General features: G+C 49.1%; 1 pseudogene; it reads left to right on the top strand.

The window, feature by feature from the left end:
• The first annotated feature begins 8,307 nt into the window (after positions 1-8,307).
• On the top strand, positions 8,308-9,854 carry LOC112903723 (annotated as a pseudogene).
• Positions 9,855-23,464: the final 13,610 nt, after the last annotated feature.

The raw sequence follows: 23,464 nt of genomic DNA, 5'->3' as shown, positions 1-23,464 counted from the left end.
TCAACATTGACATAAGGAAAGGTTCCAAATCTATTAAGGTGCAAAAGAGGGATACAAGCCTCGGGCTCACAAATAACATAGAAGATATAAAAACCATAAATTTTAATGTTTAACATGATATCCCAAGTACGATACGCAGCGGAAAATATAACGATAAGTAATAATGGCGTCTTGCTCAAGGACACCATCGAACATATTGGCCTATTCCTCGCCCACGCCGGGTTCGGCGGGGTAGAAATGGCCAAACACCACTTCCGGCTCACCTGCAACTTAGTATATGAAAGCAACATGAGTACAAAGGTACTCGCAAGACTTACGCGAATAAATAGGTCAAGGAAAATGCATATGAAGGCTCACAAAAAGGCTTTAGGGTTAAGTAAATTAAATAAGCCTGAGCTCCCTAATTCCACCATCTAGCCTCCTAGCATTTTAATTATCTTGCCCAACCCACCTCAAATTTTAGTTGATTAGATAACTCAATTCCTAAGTATCAACAAGAGGGAATGTTCATCCAACCACTTGACCACAACTTCTACGAAGATTTCGTAGGATAAAGAGCTTGCTCATAACCGAGAGCGCGACAATTCGAATTGATTCATTAACCTTGCAAGGGTGTACAACTTTACCCACACGACGCACGGACCATGCGACTCGCCCAACCGATCACGTTGGGTGAGGGGGTACTCGCATCAACCATCCCCGACGAGTTATAACCGTTGAACATCACGCCTAACTTGCGCGGAGAGTTACCTAGGTCCACCGGGGACACCCCTAAGCCTCTCTACAAAGCCCCACGGCCACACATCTAGGACCGTGCATCAACGATTAGAACTAGAGGGTATTCGGTTTATCCACCCCATGAATGGATATGTGGTAGTACGATAAGTGCTCAATTTTCAAGGTCATCCATGGACGGTCCTTAATCGGTTCAAGCGGACTAAACCTCCGAGACTCCTTTCTCTAGGCCCTACCTTCCGCTCGTACCAACACCACACTTCCAACTAGACCGATCCAAACCAACATTCCGACACCGAACAACATGTTTAAGATAACACAAAGTGGGTGGAACAAGTGATCCTATTCCAAATTTCCCTACAAGATATCTACCAACCCTAGACACGACTAAGCATTTAGTTTAAATGAGTTGCAAGTGGCTACGTGTGCCAAGGGCATGGATAAACAAATCAAGAGAGGGCATTGCATGAAAATAGGACCGACGATGCAATAGATAAATATTTAATATAAGCATAGATATCCCAAGTAAAATAACTAAATTTAAGCAAGTTAAATAGGTCAAGGAATCATGCTTAGCTGCTTGCCTTGGTTTTCCTCGGACTCGACCACGAACTCTACTCCCGGCTCGGCTTCGATGGTTGTGGAAGGCTCAACGGGTTCGTCCTCCAGAGTCTCGGTCACTAAAATGCATGAATGATATGCGTGCATTAGAATGATGCCGATGACATGAAATGAGATGATATGATATGGATTGGAATGAAGCACCACTCAAAGCAAGGAAGCGAGCAAGCAAAACACATCAACGCGCGATTAATGCTTAAATCTAAGCCCGAAGGCGAACCTACTCACAAAACAAAAGGCAAGAGCAATTCATAGATTTAATTCTGAACACAGAGAATCTCAAGAGAAAATCATGAGAGTTGGATTTGCAGCTAAATTAATTTTGTGGAATTACTTATGGTTTCTACAAATTTCAGCTACTAGAATTAATTTAAATCTTAAAGGCTACTCAAAACATTTTCAAAAATCCTAAGAAAATTACCAGGGATACTAGATATGACAAAAAGAATAACAGAAAAGGTTTTGGTATTTTATCATTTTTCAAACAACAGATATGAAAATTACAAGTTTGCAGGCAGCAAAACAAAAGTTTAATAAAACTCTATCAAACATCCTAGGAACAATTACACAACTTGCACTATGAGAAAAAGCATTTTTCAGGGAATATAACAAACTTTAGTTTGACATTTTTAGGATATTACACAAAAAGCTAAACAATTTTCTTACTTTACAAAAGGAAGGGCATGAATATTTGCACAAGATATTATCATGCTTGAAAGTAATTTTACTGCGTAGATCTATTGTAGAGGAAACAAAAAAAACAAATCTCACAATTTTTAGAGCCCTAGAACAATTTCTACACATTTTACAATCTTTCAGCATATTAAAACAAAACAAAACAGCCCCAAAAGGGCTAGGGCCACCCGGGCCAGCACCCTGCGGGCGCCGACAGGTGGGCCTGCGGGGACCGGGGCCGAGTCAAGGCCAGCCGCGGCCTTGACCCGCCGCGGACGCGGCCAGGGCGCGCCGTGGTGCGGCCCGCACGCGAACGCGCGCGCGCGCGACGCCGCGGCGGCCGGCACGGGGCCGCGGCCCACGGGCGCGAACGCGCAAGGGTAGAGAGCGCGCGGGCAGAGCGCGCGCGGGCAGCGCAGCGCAGAAGGGGCGCTCACCCGCAGCGCGGACGAGCGAGGCGGGGCGGCGGAGAACAGGACGGCGGAGAGTGGCGGCGGCGGACGGGGGCGCGCGTCGGGGAGCGGCGGCGGTGAAGGAAAGGGGCGATTGGGGGCCGGGGTCGAGTGAGTAGGTGGAGGGGAAGCTTCGCGCGCAGGGAATCGGGCGGAGGTGGAGCGACGGCGGGGGATTGCGGCGGCGGTGGCTCGGACCGGGAGAGGAAGAGGTGGAGGCAGGGGCGTGTGGTTCAAATGGGGAGCGTTGAGAGCAAGGCGAAGCGGCGGGGAAGGAAGACGAGCGGGCGGCACGGGAGACGAGGGGGCGGCGCCACGCTGGACGCGCCAGCGGCCGCCGGCGTGCACCACCGCGCGAGCGCCCAACGGGCGGGCGCGGAGGGCCGGGGGACGCGGAGGGGGAGGCTGACGCGCGGGCCCGGGCGCGCGGAAGAGAGGGGGAGGAGGCAGACAGGTGGGGCCGGGAGGAAAGGGAGTTACCCGAAAATGAAAAGCCTAATTTCAAACACCTAAAGAAAGTACTTCCCGGGCTCCAAAAATCACCAAATTTTACTGAAGCAAGATCATACTACCAAGAATATATTGCAACAACAAACACTCAAAAAGGCATAAAAAATTACCCGCAATAATTCATCCAAAACTGCATATTTCAAACTTTCCAAGAATTTTATGGCTCGGCAGAGACATGAGGAAAAATATCTAAAAATTATCATTTGAAATCTAGTATTTGAATAAAATCTTTGGGGCACAGTCACATAGCAAAATTTAAACTTACTTCACAACCTACACATAATTCACACAAGAAATTGGATGATCATTATGTAATTAAGTGCATATGATGCTCCATAATGCTTGAATGATGCTCATGATGATGTTGCTTAATTTTTTTAATCTCATGCTTTTAAATTTTGGGTCGTGACAAATCCTGTCAAATCCATCAATTAACACAGCATAAATGGGCGATCAGGAGCGAACACATAATATCAGATTATATTAATTCTTATCAATAGACGTGCTGGAAACATCCGCAGTGGACAGGGCAGCGATGTGACATCGTACGCGATATGCTTGTTGGCAAGTAGTAATTGGCTGGTGGGATGCGGGAATACTCGGGGCCTCCCCACGTGGAGTCAACAAACCTGCAACCACCCCGCTCTACCTCCCTCTGCTGTGTACCGGGAGTATACACAATATGTTGTTGAACCTAGTTAAATGTAAAGCCAATAACAAAATCACGCCACAACCGGGCCTATGAAGAATGTGATCTTCAGTTACGGTCAAAAATAACAAATCCCAGCCCTAAAAATCCAGGAAAAAGTTTAAAATCAATCCTAGCACAACCGGGGAGTGAGGGTGAAGTGGATGGAGAGAGTGGGGACAGGAGGGTGTGAGCTCGGTTTTGTGGATGGAGAAATGGCATGAGATTAGGATGCTGAGGGTGAGGAGATAAGGAATTGGCGGTGCGGCATCCATAGCACGGCTGAAATTTTTTATTTTTTGGTGCGCTTCTTTTATGGATCGATGTCGCTGCCCTCATTTTAGTCCGGGTCGGCGTAAATCAGGTGGACCTACAAATGGTGATTGTGTAATGTAATTTACTATACAAATTAAACTATTATCTGTCATTCTATGCAGTTATAAAATATTTTTTCCCCTAGTCTATCGCTAGTTCAATAAATATAACTTGTTCAAACTAGTTAGATTTGTTGAACGAATCAGGGGCTATACCAGTGGATATATAATGAAGCTGCAGCCTGCAAGTGGTATCACCACCGGTTTAATTATAACCAAAACAGGGAGTGAAGACAACTTTAGCGCCATTCTATAGCCGAGTTTTTCTTTAATCATATTCCAAGAAACGTGAGCAGTTAGCTAGGAGGAAAAAGAGGTATGGAGCTACAACAAAGTCTCGCATCTTGGAAGAATGGTCCTGACACTACATGTAGCATGCCACACGTACCACATCAATCTATAAATAGCTCTGGGAGCATGCTGTCGATGCACCCACAAGAAGCGCCATTACCGCTTGCGGCAAAAGTGTCACGACCCAAAAAAAAATTAATTAAAACCACATGGTTAAAAATTGAAAACATCATCATGAGCATCATCCAAGCATCAAGGAGCATCATATGCACTTAATTACATCATGAGCATCCATTTTCTTGTGTGATTTATGTGTAGCTTGTGAAGGAAGTTTAAAAATTGCTATGTGGCTATGCCCCAAAACATTTTATTCAAATAATAGATTTCAAATGATGAGTTTTAGATATTTTTCCTCAATTTTTGGATGTCTATGCCGAGCCATAAAATTCTTGGAATGTTTGAAAACTGCAGTATTGTATGATTTTTTGTGGGCAATTTTTGATATCTTTTTGAGAGTTTGTTGTTGCATTATATTCTTGGTAGCATGATATTGCTTCAGTAGAAATTTGGTGATTTTTGGAGCCCGGGAAGTATTTTTGTTAGAGTTTTGAAGTTGGCCTTCCATTTTTCGGTTCTTTTCTTCTCTCCCGGCCCCACCCGTCAGCCCTCTCTCTCTCCCGCGCGCCCGGGCCCGCGCGTCAGCCTCCCCCTCCACACCTCCCACGCCTCTGCGCCCGCCCGTTGGGCACCCGGGCGGTGGCGCACGCCGGCGGCCGCTGGCCCGTCCAGCGTGACCGCCGCCTCCTCGTCTCCTGCGCTCGCCGCTTTCTCTTCCCCTCCCCACTTCAAATCGCGCCGTTCTCCTTCTCCCCTCCAACCCTAGCTCACCGAACACATCTTCCTCTCCCCTCCGCCACCCACCGCCGCAATCCGCCGCCGCCGCTTCACCTCCGCCTGATTCCGCGCGCGTGCACCACCCCCTCCTCCTCCGCACCCGGTCCCAGCCCTTCGCCGCCTCTCTCCTCGGCTTAGTCACCTCCCCCACGCCCGCCTCTTCCCACCGTCGCCGCACTCTGTCGCGCCGCCGCTCGCCGCCTCGCTCCGCCCGCCGGCGCTGCGGGTGAGTTTCCCCATCGCGCCGCGCCCGTCGTGCGCGCGTTGCCCCACTCCGTTCGCCCCTCGTGGCCGCGCTCCGTCGGTCGCCGGCGCGATGTCGTGCGCGCGCGCGGGCCGCGTCGTGGGCGCGTGCTGGGGCCCCTCGTGGCGGGTCAAGGCCGCGGCCGGCCTTGACTTCGCCCGGCCCGGGGCTGGCAGCCTGGGCCCACCTGTCGGCGCCCGGGAGTGCCGGATCCGGGTGGCTCTAGCCTTTTTCCCCACGTTTTACCCCGTTATTTCATGCTGATTCTTGTTAATTGCATAGAAATTGTTGTAGATCTCCAAAAATTATGAAATTTGTTTTGTTTGAATCCTCAGTGATAGATCTTCTTAGATAAATTAATTTTATGCATGTTAGAGTCCTGTACCTTGAGTTATAGTTTTTTCTTGCTAAACCAAGTTAATTGTTAATCTTGTTGTGTGATGCTTTAAAAATGCTAAGCTAAATCTTGCTAAATTTCTGATGAAATGCTCTATCTCATGGACCAGCTTATGTATTTGTTCCTGTCCTGTTTGATAGGGTTTTAATGCACTTATCGTTTTGCTGCCTGCAAACTTGTAAAATGAATAACTGTTGGCAGAAAAGCGATAAAATGATAAAACCACTTCTATTGCTTTTGTTATCATGTCCTCTGTCTCCAGTAGTTATTTGAGAATTTATAGAGATGCTTTGAGTATCTTTTAAGATTTAACTTGAGTTTAACGGCTGAAAATTATAAATAACATAAGTAATTCCACAAATATGCTATTGATGCAATTTCAACTCTCATGAGTTTATTTTGAGATCCCCTGTGTGCCTAAATTAAACCATGATTTATGCTTGTAGATGTCTTGCTAAGCAAAGTTCGCCTTGGTCCTAGTATTAAAGTTAGTAATCGAGCTTGTGGTGCCATGGTGATTTTGCTTTCGCGTTGATGTGACATTTTCTTCTATTACCATGTCATTGCATATCATCTCATTTTCACCTCATTGGCATCATCCTAATGCATACATCTCATTCATGCATTATAGTGACCGAGACGCCGGAGGACGCACCCGTTGAGCCCACCGAGTTCGTTGAGACCGAGCCGGGAGCCGAGTGTATTGTCGAGCAAGAAGAGAACCAAGGCAAGCAGCTAAGCATGATCCTTTGACCTGCTTAACTTGCTTAAATTTAGTTATTTCACTTGGGGTATCTATGCTTATGTTAATATTTATCTATTGCATTGTTGATCCTACTTTTGAGTTATGACCTTTCTTGATTTTACTTCCATGTCCTTGTCATGTGTAGTTAACAATTAAATGATCTAATGAATGCTTAGTCATGCTTAGACTTGGTCTTTAGTTGCAAGAAACATCGAAATAAGGATCACTTTACTCACTACACCACTCTTAGTATATGTGTGCTTATCCTTCGTTGTCGGAAGTTCGGAAAAAGGGGTTAGTGAGATGGTTATGTCTTAATTCAAGTGGAAGGTAGGGCCTAGGGAAAGGAGTCTCGGAGGCATAGTCCGCTCGAATTGGTTAAGGACCGTCCGTGGATGACCTCAGAAATTGAGCACTTATCGTACTACCACATATCCATTCATGGGGTGGATAAACCGATTACCCTCTAGTTCTAATCGTTGATGCACGGTCCTAGATGCGTGGCCGTAGGGCTTTGTAGAGAGGCTTAGGGGTGTCCCCGGTGGACCTAGGTAGCTCTCCGCGCAAGTTAGGCGTGATGTTCAACGGTTACAACTTGTCGGGAAAGGTTGATACGAGTACCCCCTCACCCCACGTGATCGGTTGGGTGAGTCGCATGGTCCTTGTGTCGTGTGGGTAAAGTTGTACACCCTTGCAAGGTTAACGAATCAATTCGAATTGCCGCGCTCTCGGATATGAGCAAGCTCTTTATCCTACGAAATCTTCGTAGAAGTTTTGGTCGAATGGTTGGTGGCATGTTATGTTCCCTCTTGTTGATGCTGAGGGTTTGAGTTATCTAATTAACTAAAATGTGAGGTGGGTTGGGCAAGCTAATTAAAATGCTAGGAGGCTAGATGGTGGAGTTAGGGAGCTCATGCTTAATTAATTTACTTAACCCTAAAGCCTTTCTTGTGAGCCTTCATATGCATTTTTCTTGATCTATTTATTCGCGTAAGTCTTGCGAGTACCTTTGTACTCATGTTGCTTTATTATACTAAGTTGCAGGTGAGCCGGAAGTGGTGTTTGGCCATTTCTACCCCGCCGAACCCGGCGCGGGCGAGGAATAGGCCAATATGGTCAATGGTGTCCTTGAGCAAGATGCCATTAATATTATCTATCATTATATTTTCCGCTGCGTATCGTACTTGGGGTTATCATGATAAACATTAAGCTTTATGGTTCTTGTCTCTTCTATGTTATTGTGAGCCCGAGGCTTGTATCCTTTATTGAACCTTAAATTTCAGATTTGAAACCTTCCCTTAGGTCATTGTTGTAATGGTTAATGGCTTAACTTTGTATTAAAACTTGCTCTTTGTGGATCAATGGTGATGTATGAGCTTGTGACGGTATGTGCATATGCGTGATCTTGGGCATGTGTTGGAGCACATTCCGGGACTACCGGGTTTAATGTCATTTTCGGCGAAAGGTTAGGTTGGTCCTTAGTAGTTTAGATGTGGGTTAACCCGTAGCACGCCATTTGTGCGAGTGCGTGTTATCTCTCATCTTCACGATAAAGACCGATGTTTTTGCTGAAAATATGATATTAAATTGGGCGGTTCTCACAAAAAGAAGCCCCAGTTGTTTCATTCTCCCTTCTATTCTAATGCACGTACACAGAACACGAATGGCGCCGCCAGCGCAAATGTGTCTCGTTAACAATGGCGAGTCTCTAAATGCCGCCGCCGTTAGAATGGTGATAAAGGAAGCGGCGCCGCCGCACAGTGCCAGCCTGCTGGACGCCGACGAGTTCCGGCGCCAGGGCCACCAGGTTATCGACTTCATCGCCGACTACTACGCCGGCATGGGCCGCTACCCCGTGCACCCCAGCGTCACCCCGGGCTTCCTGCGCCGCGCGCTCCCCGCGGACGCGCCGTCACGCCCGGCGGAGCACGACGCGTTCACCGCGGCGCTGCAGGACGTGCGCGACCACATCCTACCGGGCCTCACGCACTGGCAGAGCCCCCGCCACTTCGCGCACTTCCCGGCGTCGAGCAGCACGGCCGCCGCCCTCGGTGAGGCGCTCACCGCCGGCATCAACGTCGTCCCGTTCACCTGGGCCGCCTCCCCGGCCGCCACGGAGCTTGAGATGGTGGTCACGGACTGACTCGGCAAGGCGCTGCACCTGCCTGAGAGCCTGCTGTTCTGTGGCGGTGGTGGCGGCACGCTGCTGGGAACCTCGTGCGAGGCCATATTGTGTGCCCCCATCACCGCGAGGGAGCGGAAGCTCGCCGAGATCGGCAGCAAGAGGATCCGCGACCTCGTCGTCTACTGCTCCGACCAGACCCACTTTGCGCTCCGCAAGGCCGCGCGCATCGCCCGGATCCACCGTGACAACATCCGCGAGATCCCCACGCACCGCGACCGCATGTTCGCGCTGTCGCCGACGGACCTGGGCGCTGCCATGCGGGGGCGGTGGACCCCGTCCGTGAGCTCTGCGCTGTCGCGGCCGCGCACGATGCGTGGTCGCACGTGGACGCGGTGTACGCCGGGTCGGCGCTCGTCTGCCCCGAGTTCCGCCACCTGGCCGACGGCGCCGACGCCGTGGACTCCTTCAGCATGAATGCCCACAAGTGGCTCCTGGCCAACACCGACTGCTGCGCGCTGTGGGTGCAGCAGCCGGCGCTGCTCGTCGCCGGGCTCGGCACGGAGCAGGAGTACATCCTCAAGGACGCGGCGGCGGAGGGGCACGACATCGTGTGGACTACAAGGACTGGTCTGTGACGCTGACGCGCCGGTTCCGGGCGCTCAAGCTACGGCGTCAAGGGCCTGCGCGACCACGTCCGCGCCCATGTCCGGATGGCCGCGGCGTTCGAGGACATGGTGAAGGCGGATGAGCTGTTCGAGTTGGTGACGGTGAGGCAGTTTTCACTGGTGTGCTTCCGTCTCCGTCCGCCGCCGGAGAAGCTCGGCGGCGAGAAGGAGGCCAACGAGCTCAAGAGGACGCTCCTGGAGGAGGTGAACGCGACCAGCTTGGGCCCGTACATGAGCTCCGCCAAGGTGGGCGGCATCTACATGCTCAGATGCGCCGTCGGGAGCACGCTGACGGAGGAGCGCCACGTCAAGGGAACACTAGCCTTTCTTTTAGAGAATAGCTGCTCAGATTCTTCAACATTTATTCTTGAAACTCTAAATCTTCAAAACTCTTCGATCGCGGTCCTTCTAACGTCATACAAGCATACAAGCAAATAAACAAACAAGAACTACTAAGAACGGTACACCAAACAAATAGAAAACTTTAAAAGAGCATACAAAAAGATAGGGCTCGTTGCAACGGTCACGAGAGCGCAAGAAACGCGGAAAACGGAGCTAGCGTTGAAAAGATACAGCTATCTGAAGATTTATATTATAAAATAAATAAAAGAACTATAGGCTTTCATTTATTTTAATTTAGAAAACTAATGTAAAAGATATAAAATAGAAATATCTCTAATTATAATTAACTCGTATTATCTTTGCATTTATAAAGATGAAATAGAACTTAGTCAAATTTTATATACAATTCTCTATGTATAAATTACACTAATTAAATAATTAATTAGAAAAGAAAACTTGTGAGAACATCTAAACGCATAACTTTATGATTCGAGTTAAACTAAAAAATTAAATTATAAATATATTTAAGTTGATATTAATCAAATTAACAGTAATTATGAAAACCGGAGTAAAGACTTAATTGGATTTTTTTTCGGAAAACTAGATGAGAGGATGTTATTCAAATTAAATTGAAATCGAATTGTAAAAATAGGAATTATGGTACAGCAGCACTACTAAACGATAGCTTAGGGTTTTAGAAGACTAACGCAAAAAGAACGGATCGAAACAGATCTAAAACGCGGAAACTACGCATAAAACAGCGCTGCAGGGATGTATACGTAATTAACTATAGACTTCGGGGGTTAGCAGGAAAGAAATTCAAGACACAGAAAATAGCGCTTGCAAATACAGAAAAGTTTAGGGTTAGGTCTGAAAAATTCTATGGTGGGGCTGGATTGAGAAGATGTAATAGATCTAGAGGGTTTTCCGCAAATTTCGCAAGACACAGAAATTTACGCGATAATTACAGAATCTTTGAGGGACTAATTTGTAACAGCTTCACAGCACAACTCCAAGGGCGGCGGGTACTGTAGCTTAAATTCCTGTCGATTTTGGGCATGGGGAGATCGCGTGAAGCGGGGCAAATGAAAGAGGACGACGAGGGGATTCCATTCCATACCTTACTTACCGCAGGGACGCATCGAGGTGATCGAATTTAGTGGAGGAAGATGCGACGGTGGCTCTGTTCATCTGTTCTGGGCGGCTGTACCATTTCTGGTGGCAGCCATGGGCATCAGGGGGCGGGGCAGGACTGAGGGTGGCGCACAGGGGGGGGCAAGGCATGACGCTGGGCATGGAGGAGCGCACACAGACAGGGGCGGCGGCGCTTCTGTTTCGTGGCGGCGGCTGCAGAGGCAGGGGCGGCCTGCTGGGGGGGCATGGCGCACGGACGAGGGCACGGTGCAGGGCGGCCTGTAGGGGCTCGGGCTGGCGGCGCTGGGGCATTGCGATGCAGGGGCATGGCGGCGCCCTGGGCAGGGGCGCGCGGGGCAGGGGCGCAGCTGTGCACGAGGCATAGGCAGGAGAGGGAGCAGGACGGCGATGGCGCGGTTCAGGCAGCAGAAGGAAGAGCCGGCGCTGGGCGATGCAGGAAGGGGCGACGAGGGGCCCGGCAGGGGGGTGCAGCAGGGCTGCGGCAGGAGATGCACGGAAGGGCGACGATGCTCCTGGTGGCCGGTGGCAGCATCTGTTCGTGGATGTGCAGGAGAAGGGAGAGCAGGGGTGTGAGGAAAAGCTAGGGCCGGCTATACGAGGAGGAAAACGCGGTTGTAGGGTACACAAGGTGCATCGTATGTTTAAATATGTCTGGAGATATTATACTGGGCTCAAACTCGGACGAGGACAAGGACGCGGCGACGCATCGGGCTGGGACTCCTTCTCAAGTCCGGATTGCCTACGGGAGGCGAGATTGGGCTGACCCGCGGGTCCCACAATTTAGCGAGCAAAGAGAGGATAGAAGAGGTAACGGAAAGAGAAAACAAGATTGATCGAGCGAGTTCGGTTATGTGCCGAAACAAGTTCGGGTGAGGGCCGAACGCGAAAACGAGCTGACAGAGCTGGTTGAACGTGAACCATTTATTTGGGAGTGCGAAAAGACAAGGAAATGATCAGGCTGAGTCGTTGGGGCTGATAGTGATCGAACATTGTCGGAAAAACACTGAAGATGAGCCACGAGGCATTGTTTTCGAGCATGACTTGATCGGGAAGAACAGTTAGAGAATCAGGAGCTCGATGGGACATCTTAAAGATTCGAAGAGGGCAAGGTTAAAAGGACGTACAACAAGATACGGCTCAGTCCGACTGCGATGAAAATCAAAATAGAAATATTTTTCAGAACACATTTTTAAGTTTAAAATAAATCTAGAGAAGTCCAGATAAATATTTCAAACCACGAAAAATATATCCGGAAGAATCCCAAAATTTTTCGAGGAAAACTCGGGAGGTAATTTGGGACACGAGGATTCCAAATAAAATATTTGGGACCCATGAAAAATAATTTTAGAGCTTTCCAAATAAAATTGGATCTAGCTCTAGGATAAATATAATAATTGCCAGAAAGATCTTTAAAACTCTCGAAAATTCCTATTGATAGATGAACACATCCTAAAAGACACTCACATCCTAAAATTAAATATTTTAGGGTGTGACAGAACTACCCCCCTTAAAGAGAATCTGGTCCTGAGATTCGAAAGGGCTGGTGACAAAGACGAGGGTTAGGGCAAAAAGATTTCATTAAGGAGGCGACAAGATAATAAGGTCGGTATCGAGAAAAGAGAGAATTTGGATTTGGATCTTCACTTGCTTTCAGTAGGATCTAGCAGAAGGCGTTGATGAGAAATTCGCAAAGTCTGGTGATAGTAAGGGGAGATAGAACACAAAGTTTTTTTTTGATAAGGAGTAAGGTGAGATGGTAAGATGGGTAACAAGAAAAGGAGGGAAGATGATTGGGTCTTCACATGCTTCCAAGTAGATGGGGTTGACGAGAGATTTACAGAATCTTGTGGTTGAAAGGAGGCGAAAAGGGTAACAAGATGGGTATCAAGAAAGAGAGAAAACGGATTTGGGTCTACGGTGCTAACTTTCGCTAAGGAGCAAGAAGACGGCATCGATGAGAGATTCGTAAAGTTTAGAGGTAGAAAGGAGAGATAAGGCAAAGAGCTTCTGACAAGGAGTAAAGCGATATGATAAGATGGGTATCGAGACAAACAGATGGAATTTGGGTTTGGGCTTGTGCTTTGGAACGTGATAAATGATGTCATTGCAGGCACAAGTCCCACAATACATCGATGAACAAAGACAAGGAGTCTAAGCAATCAAGAGCAAAACAACAAACATTACAAGCACACCAAAAGAAACCATCAAACAATCGAAACTAACGTTTTACAACTGAAAAGGGAAACCTCTTGTGGCAGAACCAACATGAATTATACCGGCTCAAGTACGCGAGTCCATTCCTGAGGGCTCCAACGTGCTTCAAACGGTATAATCCCTTGGCCTGTCGGGTAACGTCCCGATAAACCACCGAACACAGGATCAATAAGGTTACCTCACATGAAGGTGAGTCCAGAGATACAGTCACCATCATATTTTACATTACAGGGAATTACATTATAAGAGTTTCTAAGAGTAGTACGAAGTTTCAAATTCAGAGAAAACATTACAAACTGTTAAAGCTATGGTTTTTAGCAGCGGAAAACATACGCGATGATTTACAACACGTCGTCAAGACGGATGTCATGCTAAGCCCTGGCATGACATCACTCGGTATCACCAATGTTGGTCGGGGACGGATCCCATTCCACGGACCAACTTTCTGGAAGAGCACAGGGCCAAGGCAAGGGAAGAGTAGGGTCTTCAAGACATTACCTGCAAAACATATAGCTAGCAAGGCTGAGTATACTAATACTCAGCAAGGCTTACCCGGGATTGGGTATACTTTAGCCCATAACTAGACTTATGAAGGCTTATAATGGTTCTGGGTTTAGTTTCAGCTGAAAAGCAACTAAGAGTAGATCCTTATTTTCAACCATTAGCTTTCAGGTTCTAGTTGATTATCCATTCTAGATAAGAACCTATATCTACTCAAGCAAGGTAGAGCTCTTTATACCAACCATCAGCATTACTCATTATATAGTTGCTCTTGTTACTCTGTGTGATAAAGGGATCAAGCAGTCTCAATCTTCGTGAGAAGTGGACGATTCTGAATCGAATTTCCAACCTTGCAAGGTAAACCTAGCTCACACGCTTGGAACACCAAAGGGTCCTTCCGAAGCAACCGTTTGCCTTTCATTCCGACTCGTGGATAGGTCCACCACAAGCGACTGCAGGACCATACGCACTTCCAAAGTGCAGGACGTACGTCTGTAGCGCGACTACAAAACCCGTACTCCTGGTTGCCCTTGCAACATGTATTCCCACACGTCGAACATAAGTAACCAGAAGAAGCAAGACGAGTGGTGGGAGGTATGTCCACTCCTCGGGCCGATTGGTTACTGGGCTTACCGCTTACCCAAAACTCACGGCATGTGGTTAGTACTTTCACACGCTTAACCCCGATCGGCACACACCGCGACCTTATCAATTTCAACAACACAGACGGGGTATCACCTCAACCATGATACCTCACAAAACTCCCGTCCGTCATCCTTATAGTGATAACAGGAATGTAAATATTACAACTCCTATATCGCGCGAGTGACAGGAAATCACCCGACTTCTACCGGTCCTATTAGCATAGCAGCTATTCGGACTCGAGTGCTAATATCCAACACATTGGTTCTTAGGAGAATGCAACTAGGGTTTCAAGCAATCCCTAAGAACTTAATGCATAGAGTTACATAAATAGATATAGATTGCAGTGTAATTAAAATAGTGGGTTATGTCCGAGGCTTGCCTTTACTGGTGGGACTGAAGTCAGAGATGTTAGTATTGTTATCTTCCGAACTTGGTTCGGGGCTTCCGATATTCCCTTGATGACATTGGCTTGGTATTAAGGAATATCCTCTGTAGACTCCTGCGAGATCTCGTAGGTACCGTTGCAGAAGCAGTCGTATCTACATGCAATGCAATACTACATTCAAAGTGTGCACATAAAACTCCACAATAAAGTTGCAATCTAACACTCATTTAACATACTACTCACATAACAACCAGAAAGATCTGAACTAAACCTAGACAGAGCTATGGGGGAATAACTAATTAGAATCGGCTACTCGTTGAAGATTACAATAGAGCCGATTGGAAACAACAGAGGTTTAGCTGATTGATGTGCTTAGTTCGTACCTAACAGAGGCGTGTCTACTGCGCGATCTTACTGATCTAGGGTTGTGTACTTTGGTCTGGGTAGCCGATTGACAGGTGCATCGGTTTTCTAATTGATCGATGAAAGCATCGATTACTTCAGCAGAGGGATGATACCTAAAATAGCTGTGTCTTAACTGAGATGTGCTTAAGTGTTATCCTGGGTAACTAGGTATGGTCGTATCGGCTTGATTACGTCAGCACATCAATTGGGTGATGTACAGCCGATTGGAGTGTGGTTAAGGGTATGTGACCGATAAGTATAAAGCCGACCTCTCAGTCGATAAATCCACTGATAGAAGTGTGTGATTATGGATGGGGAAACTAAGGATTGATCGGCCGTGTTTGACCGACATGGAAAAGCAACCAAAATCGGCTTGGGTCGGCCGATGGCAAGAACCCTAAGATTGTGGGTGCATCTTCGATGCATCGACTATGTGCAGCCGATGTAGGACAGAACAAAAGAATTGTATCGGCGGTAGCCGATATTAGAAAGATAACAACCGTATCAGCTAACCAACCGATGGTAGAAACATAGCAAAAGAAATGCATCGGTTGACAGTTGTTACGTAGAACATCATAGACTCAAAGGAAATGGATGCTTAGCGGCTGAACCAAAAGCTGATGCTGAAATGCAACTGCAGAGATGTATAAGTGTGACGCCCTGAAAATTTACCAAATTAAATCACGCGCTAGAGTGTTTCGTTCAAAAACTGCTCGTCGTCAAAGCCCTAGCCCTAACCCCCCTCCGACCGAGACCGAACTTGACCACTGTCCCATTCCGCACTGCTCGGCGGTCTGTCGACCACGCGCGACCGCCTTTCTGAGATCAGCGCCGACGCGACTTCCCCTTTTTCCCCTTGCGCAGCGTGCAAATGTTGCGCGCGCGTGGCCGACCAGCCGCGGTCGCCGCCGCGAATATCGCCGGCGCGCGTCACTTTTTTTTCTCCCTTTCTCCCTTTCCTTCTTCTTTTTCCCCATTTTCCCTTCTTTCTCCTTCTCTTTTCCTTTCCTTCCCATTTCTTTTTCCTTTTCTTTCCCTCCCTTTTGTTTTTCCTTCCTTTTCCCTCCTTCTCTCTTCTCCTCCCTGTTCCTTCCTCCTTCCTCTGTTCCCGAGCACCACCCCGACGTGTCACGCACCGGCCGCCTCCCTCCCCTCGCGCGTGCACACGCGCCCCTATGCTCGGCCGCCCGCGCCCACGTGCGCGCCCCGCGCGTGCACCACGTGCCGCACCACCCGCCGTGCCGCCCGTCGCTTGCACGCGCACGGCCGAGCCGCGACGCCGCGCCGCCCGCCGCTGCCGCATCCCGCCGTCGCCGCTCGCGCCGTCGCCCCTGTGCCGCATAGCGCCCGGCCCCCTCCTCCCCCACGTGGTCGACGTCGCCCTCGGCGCCCGCGCCGCACGACGACGGCCGCAAGCAGCCGGAGCACCATTAATGGCGCCCCGCACTGCCCGACGGCCGCCACCACCCGGCTCCCCTCCTCCCCACCGCCTTTTCCCCCTATAAATCGACCCCCCCGCGCAGCTCGCCTCCCCCACGGCCTCCGCCACCACTCCCAGCTCCCTTCCTAGCCCCAACGCCGCCACGCCGAGCTGCCTAGCACCGCCGCCGCCTGCTCCCGTGGGCACGCCCCCTCGCTGCATCCCGGTCCAAGGTGAGGCCGGGGATGGAATCCCCTTGCTCCCTTCTCCCTGTTGCCCCTACCCCCGGCGGCCGCAGCGCCCTGGGCCACCGGAATCGGCCGGCGCAGGAGCTTCCCCCCCCTCCTCTGTTTCCCGTGGGGAGAGGAGGAAGAAGGGGCATTTTGCCCAAGGACCCCCCCCTTCACTCTATTTCCTATAAACCCCCCTTATGCGTCACCTTGCATAAAAGCCCTCCACCTTTATTTAATTCAAGGAATTAGCCCCCACCATGGGAACTTAATATCAAATAAACCCCTATCTCTTTCTAACGTGCCCCAAACATTTCTAGAATTTATGACCAAGTCCTTTCCACACCATATCTACTTACAAATAGGCCCTCGGACCCTTGTTTAGACCCTAACACCCCGTTAACTTATCATTTTATGTACCAAACGATCTCCGATCGACCCGAAACTTTACCACGCCCTTTCTAGTATAGTTCTAACCATGCCATTAAGAAACCACCCAAAAATATTACCCCTATCTCCATAACTAAATTATTTCCGATTCAAGCCCAACGATAAAAGCATTTAGTTCTTTCGCTTGATTGTGTGTCTGTCTGTTTACGTCGTAGGACACGGAGTGAACGAGGAAGGTCCTGACTATGACCAAGCGAATGAGGACCAGTTCTGCGACCCCGAACCCGAGGGACAGTGCTTCGATCAGGACCTCCCGCAAGGATTTGATGATGGCAAGTTCAATCCCGCCCTTTGATGCATGTTTTTGTCCTAGTTTTTATAAACACAACCCTGTGGCCTGTTTTATAAAATTGCATGGTTTTGCTTGTTGAAAACATGGTAGGATAGCCACCCTTGTTTGTGATAACCATACCTTGACCACCTGGTTTTATAAAGAAAATGTGTGTGTGTGGGAAGGGATAAAATATGATTTTGAAAGATGAGTCAGACGGGATGGATGGCATTTCTGTGCGAATTGCCGTTGGTGTGCTTATACCTGTGTGGTTGAGCAAGGAAGGGAGATATCCATCTTGTCACCCCTAAGGACCGAGTTGATGTGTCATCTCACCTAGCTTCCTATCGTGCAAACCACTTGACCGTTGTATGGGCAACGGCTTAGCAAAAATCCCACTAGTTAGTCTGATAGCCATCAGGAGAGCTGAGAGCAACGGGTGATCAAGGAGAAGGGATAAGCTCTGTGTGACTTATGCCCCGGTTAAACCTCGGAGATAGGTCGAATGACCCCTTGATGAATCCCGTGGTGGCTAGTCAGGTCTAGCTAAGGTGGGTAATGGCTTTGTTGGGATCTGCACCGACACTAAGGTGATCGTGCTGTGGTACCCCACCTGTGGGTAAAGTTGCACACCTCTGCAGAGTTAAAATCTATTCGAATAGCCGTGCCCACGGTATTGGGCAAGTTATGGTGTGGTCACATAACTAGTGTTTCTCTCTGGGAATGGTTGGACTGGTGTGGGTTGTTTGGAAAGTATCCGGCAGTTGTGCCGTGTGCTACGGCGGACGGGGAGTCCGGTAGCAGCTTAAAACTTGGATCCTGTGTGGATCAACATCACGTGTTTCTTGGTACTAGAAAACTTGTTTCGAAAATGTTTTTAAACGAACCTATGCGTACAACCGAGTTTTCCGCAAACGAACCATAACCTTATCCTTGGATTGTCCTGTGCATTGGTTTCTGATATAACCCCCTCCGTGGGTGTGATTGGATTTGCTGAGTATGTTTGTACTCACCCCATTCTTACTTTTTACAGCAGAAGATCCAGACTACCTCCCCGAAGACGTCGAGTAGGGTTTCATCCTGCACCCAATCTTGCCTGTGGTTAGGGCCACCGCTGGAGTTCCGCATGACACAAGACTCTGATGACCCTCTTTTCGTAGCTAGTGTAGTAGTGTGGGTTTTAGTTGTAATCCTCACGATAGTGGCGCTTCACTGCCCATTACCGCGTAGAGTTGTACGGTGATGTACCATCTGATGTAATAAAAGTGCTATCAGTCTCCTGGGACTGATAGAGCATCACTTTTATGTCTTCCCAGATGGGGGGATGCTTCAGGTGGTATCAGAGCCGTAGGCTGGCCGTAGGACGTGACCCTAGAAGCGAGACTCTTTTTCAGGCCTAGGACTTGTTCTGACTTAGCTCTTTTCCTGCACAAACAATCACCACTGGTCCTTGCCTTGTTCCAGATAGCTGACAATGGATGGGTTGACGGAATCTGTCACGCAGAGCCCGGCCTTCCTAAGTTATTAATACTCAGCCTGGAACGCATCGGAGTTATGGAACCACCAGAGTATGCCTACCGAGAATACACCTCCAAGGGCATCCTTCGGTGTGACATGATGGTCTTTGTGGGAAAAAGCACTCGCTACCCTGATGTGGACCCCTGGTTCATCTCCACCTCTCGTTTCCGCTTCCCTGACACCTACCGAAAGGCCGCCCGTAAAGCCCTGCAACGACTGCGTGTGATCTACAAGCACCACCTTCAGCGGACTCCTATGGGATTTTTCCCACCTACTGAAGGAAGAGGACGCACTTGGATTGCCCGGATGAGAGGACTCGGAAGAGAAGAAGAAGATCTAGAAGACACGGTCTCCCACCTATCCATCTACCTTACTGGCTTGGATGCACTCTACCGCGAACAGGTGGCACAGCTGAAGCAGATAATCCATAGGGCAGAAAAAGCAAGCCAGGAACTGGAAGAACAACAGATAAGAGCCGCACGCGCCGAGTATTCCGTAGCCGCCCTCCAAGCCCAGATGCAAGAGTACGAAAACCACAGAGGAATAGGGGGATGGGTAGAGGAAGAAGAGGAACCCGAGGAAACCCATTGGGATAAAGGTACTCAGACCGAAGATGAGGTGGTGGATCAGTGCATCCCAATAAAGAAGCGCCCTGTCAGAATCGGGGAGGAATCCCCATGATAGGAGTAGCACTCCAAGCTAGAACCCTACCCTAATAACCACGTATCCATGGAAACTGTACCCCTCCATGTTGCAATAATAAATGTTACCTACTCCCTATGCAAGATTGTTTAACCTGTCCTTGTTTCAGATGACTGAGGAAGGATGGACCCAGGGCAATTGCCAAGCTGCACCTGGCTTTCCTAGCCTTTTGATCAACGCCCTGGAAAGCCTTGGCATTATGGAACGCCCAAGGTACTTTAGCAGAGAGTACGAACACCATGGTACCCTCCGCTACAGGGTGATCCTGGTCATCGCCAGGAGCAACCGCTACCCCGACATCCAGCCTTTGGCGAGTGACTGCCACAGGGTTTAGGCACCAGGACACCTACCCCTTGACCGTCAGAAAAGCACTCCGTTATTTATGCCGGATTTTTGAAAGACACCTCGCCACCACACCAGTGAGGTTCTTCCCGCCGGCCATCAGAACCCCAGTTTGGGAAGCACGCATGAGAAGTCTGGAACGACGCCGCCATGAAGAAGGCCCTCTGTACCAAGTGGCTACTTATCTAGCCACCTTGGACCAACTCTTTGATGAGCAAGCCAACCTTCTGAGAGAACAGACCCATCAAGCCGAGCAAGCAGAGCTCGCAGTGAGACTGCAGCAGATCCGAGCCGCCCAAGCCGAGGCAAGGGCCGCAGCCGCGGTCAGTAGCGAAGCAGTCGCCCAAGAGAGCCTCAGGCAGGCCCAAGACCGGCGTATGCAAGAATGGACCCAAAGTGGAACACCAGTCCCAGCAATTGGAGAAGACCATGTTTTACTCGGGACACCCGTCATAGGATGGGGACCTCTCTTTGGAAACACACAAGCCCCACCCGAGAACCCTGAAAGTTCTGCTGCCGCCGTGGAAAGGGATGCTGCAGCGCAACCCTTGACAGATGGGAATCCAGAGAACGGCGAGCAAGGATTACTCACACTCCCCGCTCCAGAAGAAGGTACGCCCCGTGAGTAAAGTAACCAACGCCACCCTAGTGATGTACCCCCAGCCTCTTTTGCTTAAGTCGTGCCCTTAGGCATGACCCCGGACGGGTAGTACGAGACCTAGTCTTACCCCCAAGCTGTACCCCCTTGCAGTAATGAAAGTTGTTTGTGCTTGTTGTTTGTGATGCTGTGTGCTGGTTTGTTGTGTGCTGCTTGTTTATGTGACTACTGGCAGAAGGTAGATTCTGCCTTATATATGAATTAAACAACTTAAACATCACATAATCGTAACCCCACTCTATCCAATCAACAGATGGCTCCCCGGAGCGTCGCGAGGGCCTCCCGTAGCCGGAACCCCGCAGCCGCTGGTGCCGAAGCGCAGCCTGTTGGACAAAATCTTCCTCAGGGAGAACAGGAAGTAAGTCAGAACCGAGGAGAAAATCAAGGAGGAGAGCAATTACCACCACCCCCACCCCTCGGAGACCTGGCACAGATAATCCACAACCAGACCCTCATACTGGAAACACTGGCCAACGCCCTAGTTAACCGGCAACCACGAGGGCAGAACATGAATTCCAAGCTGATAGCCTTTCTGAGGACCAAGCCGCCCACCTTTGCCAGATCCTGCAACCCTTTGGATGCAGACGACTGGTTACGAGTAATTCAGAGGAAACTCGAACTGTTTGAATGCCAGGATCGAGATAAAGTCCTTCTGGCAGCCCACCAACTCACCAGAACAGCATTAGCCTGGTGGGAAAATTATTGTGCCGCAGCTGAGGATGCCTCTACCATCACTTGGGAGGAATTCGTGAAGGAGTTCCGCCATTATCACATCCCTTTGGCCACCATGAAGCGCAAGGCGGATGAGTTCCACGCACTGCAGCAAGGAAGCATGACGGTGGAAGAGTACACCCACCGGTTCATGGAGTTGGCCCGATATGCACCGGAGGAAGTGAACGACGATGACAAGAAACAAGACATGTTCAAGAAGGGACTGAACCCAGAACTCCGGACCTTGCTTACCCCTCAGATCTATCCTGACTTCAATACCCTGATGAACAAGGCCATCCTTACGGAAAGGGCCAAAACCGAAGAGAGGAATGATAACAAATGTAAATTCCTGGAAAGTAAGGCCCGCCAACAAGACCGTTCCCAAAAGCCGAAGAACTTTAGCTACACTGCACCAAGATCTCAGGCCCCAATGTAGTATAGGACTCAGTCCCAAGTGACGGGACCACGGGCCCCTGACATGCAGCTTAGGAGCCAGAATACCATGAGGGCCCCGCAGAGCAACGCAAGCCTGGCCGCCTCCGACAACAACAATGTTAGGGCCTGTTTCAACTGCCGTGAGACAGGGCATTTCATTGCCAATTGCCCTTATGCCAAGAATAAGCCGGCTACATCAGCCTTCTCCAACACGGTGAATGGACCCAGACCAGCCCTGACCGGTGCCAACCGAGTATCCATAAGCAACAATGACAACAGTCAGCAGACGAAGCAGCCCCAGCAATCATTTGGACGAGCTTGCGTCAATCACATCAACGCGCAGGAGGCTCAAGGAGCTCAGGGCGTAGTGCTCGGTGAGTACCTAGTCAACTCAGCTCTGGCAACAGTATTATTTGATTCTGGAGCATCACACTCGTTCATATCCTCAAGTTTTGTGGAAGAATACAAAATACCTACAGTACTATTAAAAACACCCCTATTAACCCGGACGCTTGGAGGTGACATCAAATGTCAACTAGGTTGTCTACGGGTAAGGATCAATTTAAGTGGGGTAGAATTTTTAGCAGATTTGGTAGTACTTAAGTCTAGGGGGATAGACGTGATCCTTGGAATGGACTGGTTAAGCTGACACAATGGCCTCATCGGCTGTACCGACAGAGTGGTACGCCTAACAAACCCCGAAGGAATACAAGTAATCTGCCATACCCGGGAAAGTGAGTTTAACCCAATGGTGTTTAGCATGGAAGTCAAGCCCTTAGTAGGAGTCCCGGTAGTAAACGAATACCCAGATGTCTTCCCCGAAGAACTTCCCGGTATGCCACCGGACAGGGATATAGAGTTCGTCATAGACCTTATCCCTGGAACCTCCCCTATAGCCAAGAGACCTTATAGGATGGCAGCCGCTGAGTTGACGGAGTTAAAGAAGCAACTAGAAGAACTGCAAAGAATTGGCTTCATCAGACCAAGCTCGTCGCCATGGGGAGCCCCAGTTCTTTTTGTCAAGAAGAAAGATGGTAGTATGAGGTTGTGTGTAGATTACCGGGCACTGAATGAGGTTACCATTAAGAATAAGTACCCCCTCCCTAGGATTGATGACCTTTTCGATCAGCTAAAAGGAGCTAAGTGCTTTTCTAAGATCGACCTAAGATCAGGATATTTTCAGCTTAAAATTAGAGAAAGTGACATCCCTAAGACAGCTTTTGTCACCCATTACGGGCAGTTTGAGTTCACAGTAATGTCCTTCGGACTAACCAACGCCCCTGCCTATTTTATGAACCTCATGAATAAAGTATTCATGGACGAGCTAGATAAGTTTGTCCTAGTCTTTATCGACGACATACTTGTCTACTCCAAGAGTATTCAGGAACATGAGCAACACCTGCGGGTAGTATTGGAAAAGCTGAAGATACATAGGCTATACGCCAAGTTTAGCAAGTGTGAATTCTGGCTGGAGAGAGTAGCTTTCCTTGGTCACATTCTGACCGCGGAAGGTGTAGCAGTGGACCCAGAGAAGGTCGAAGCAGTCTCCAACTGGCAGCGACCAACTAATGTTAGTGAAATCAGGAGTTTTCTTGGATTAGTTGGGTACTATCGGAGATTTATCTAGGGATTCTCCAGGATAGCCTGACCCATGACAGAACTTC

The sequence above is a fragment of the Panicum hallii genome, chromosome 8 (genome assembly GCF_002211085.1).
Source record: "Panicum hallii strain FIL2 chromosome 8, PHallii_v3.1, whole genome shotgun sequence".
In the NCBI taxonomy this organism is placed as follows: Eukaryota; Viridiplantae; Streptophyta; class Magnoliopsida; order Poales; family Poaceae; genus Panicum; species Panicum hallii.
Note: the sequence above shows the minus strand (reverse complement) of the source record. Positions and strands in the feature narration are given on the sequence as shown.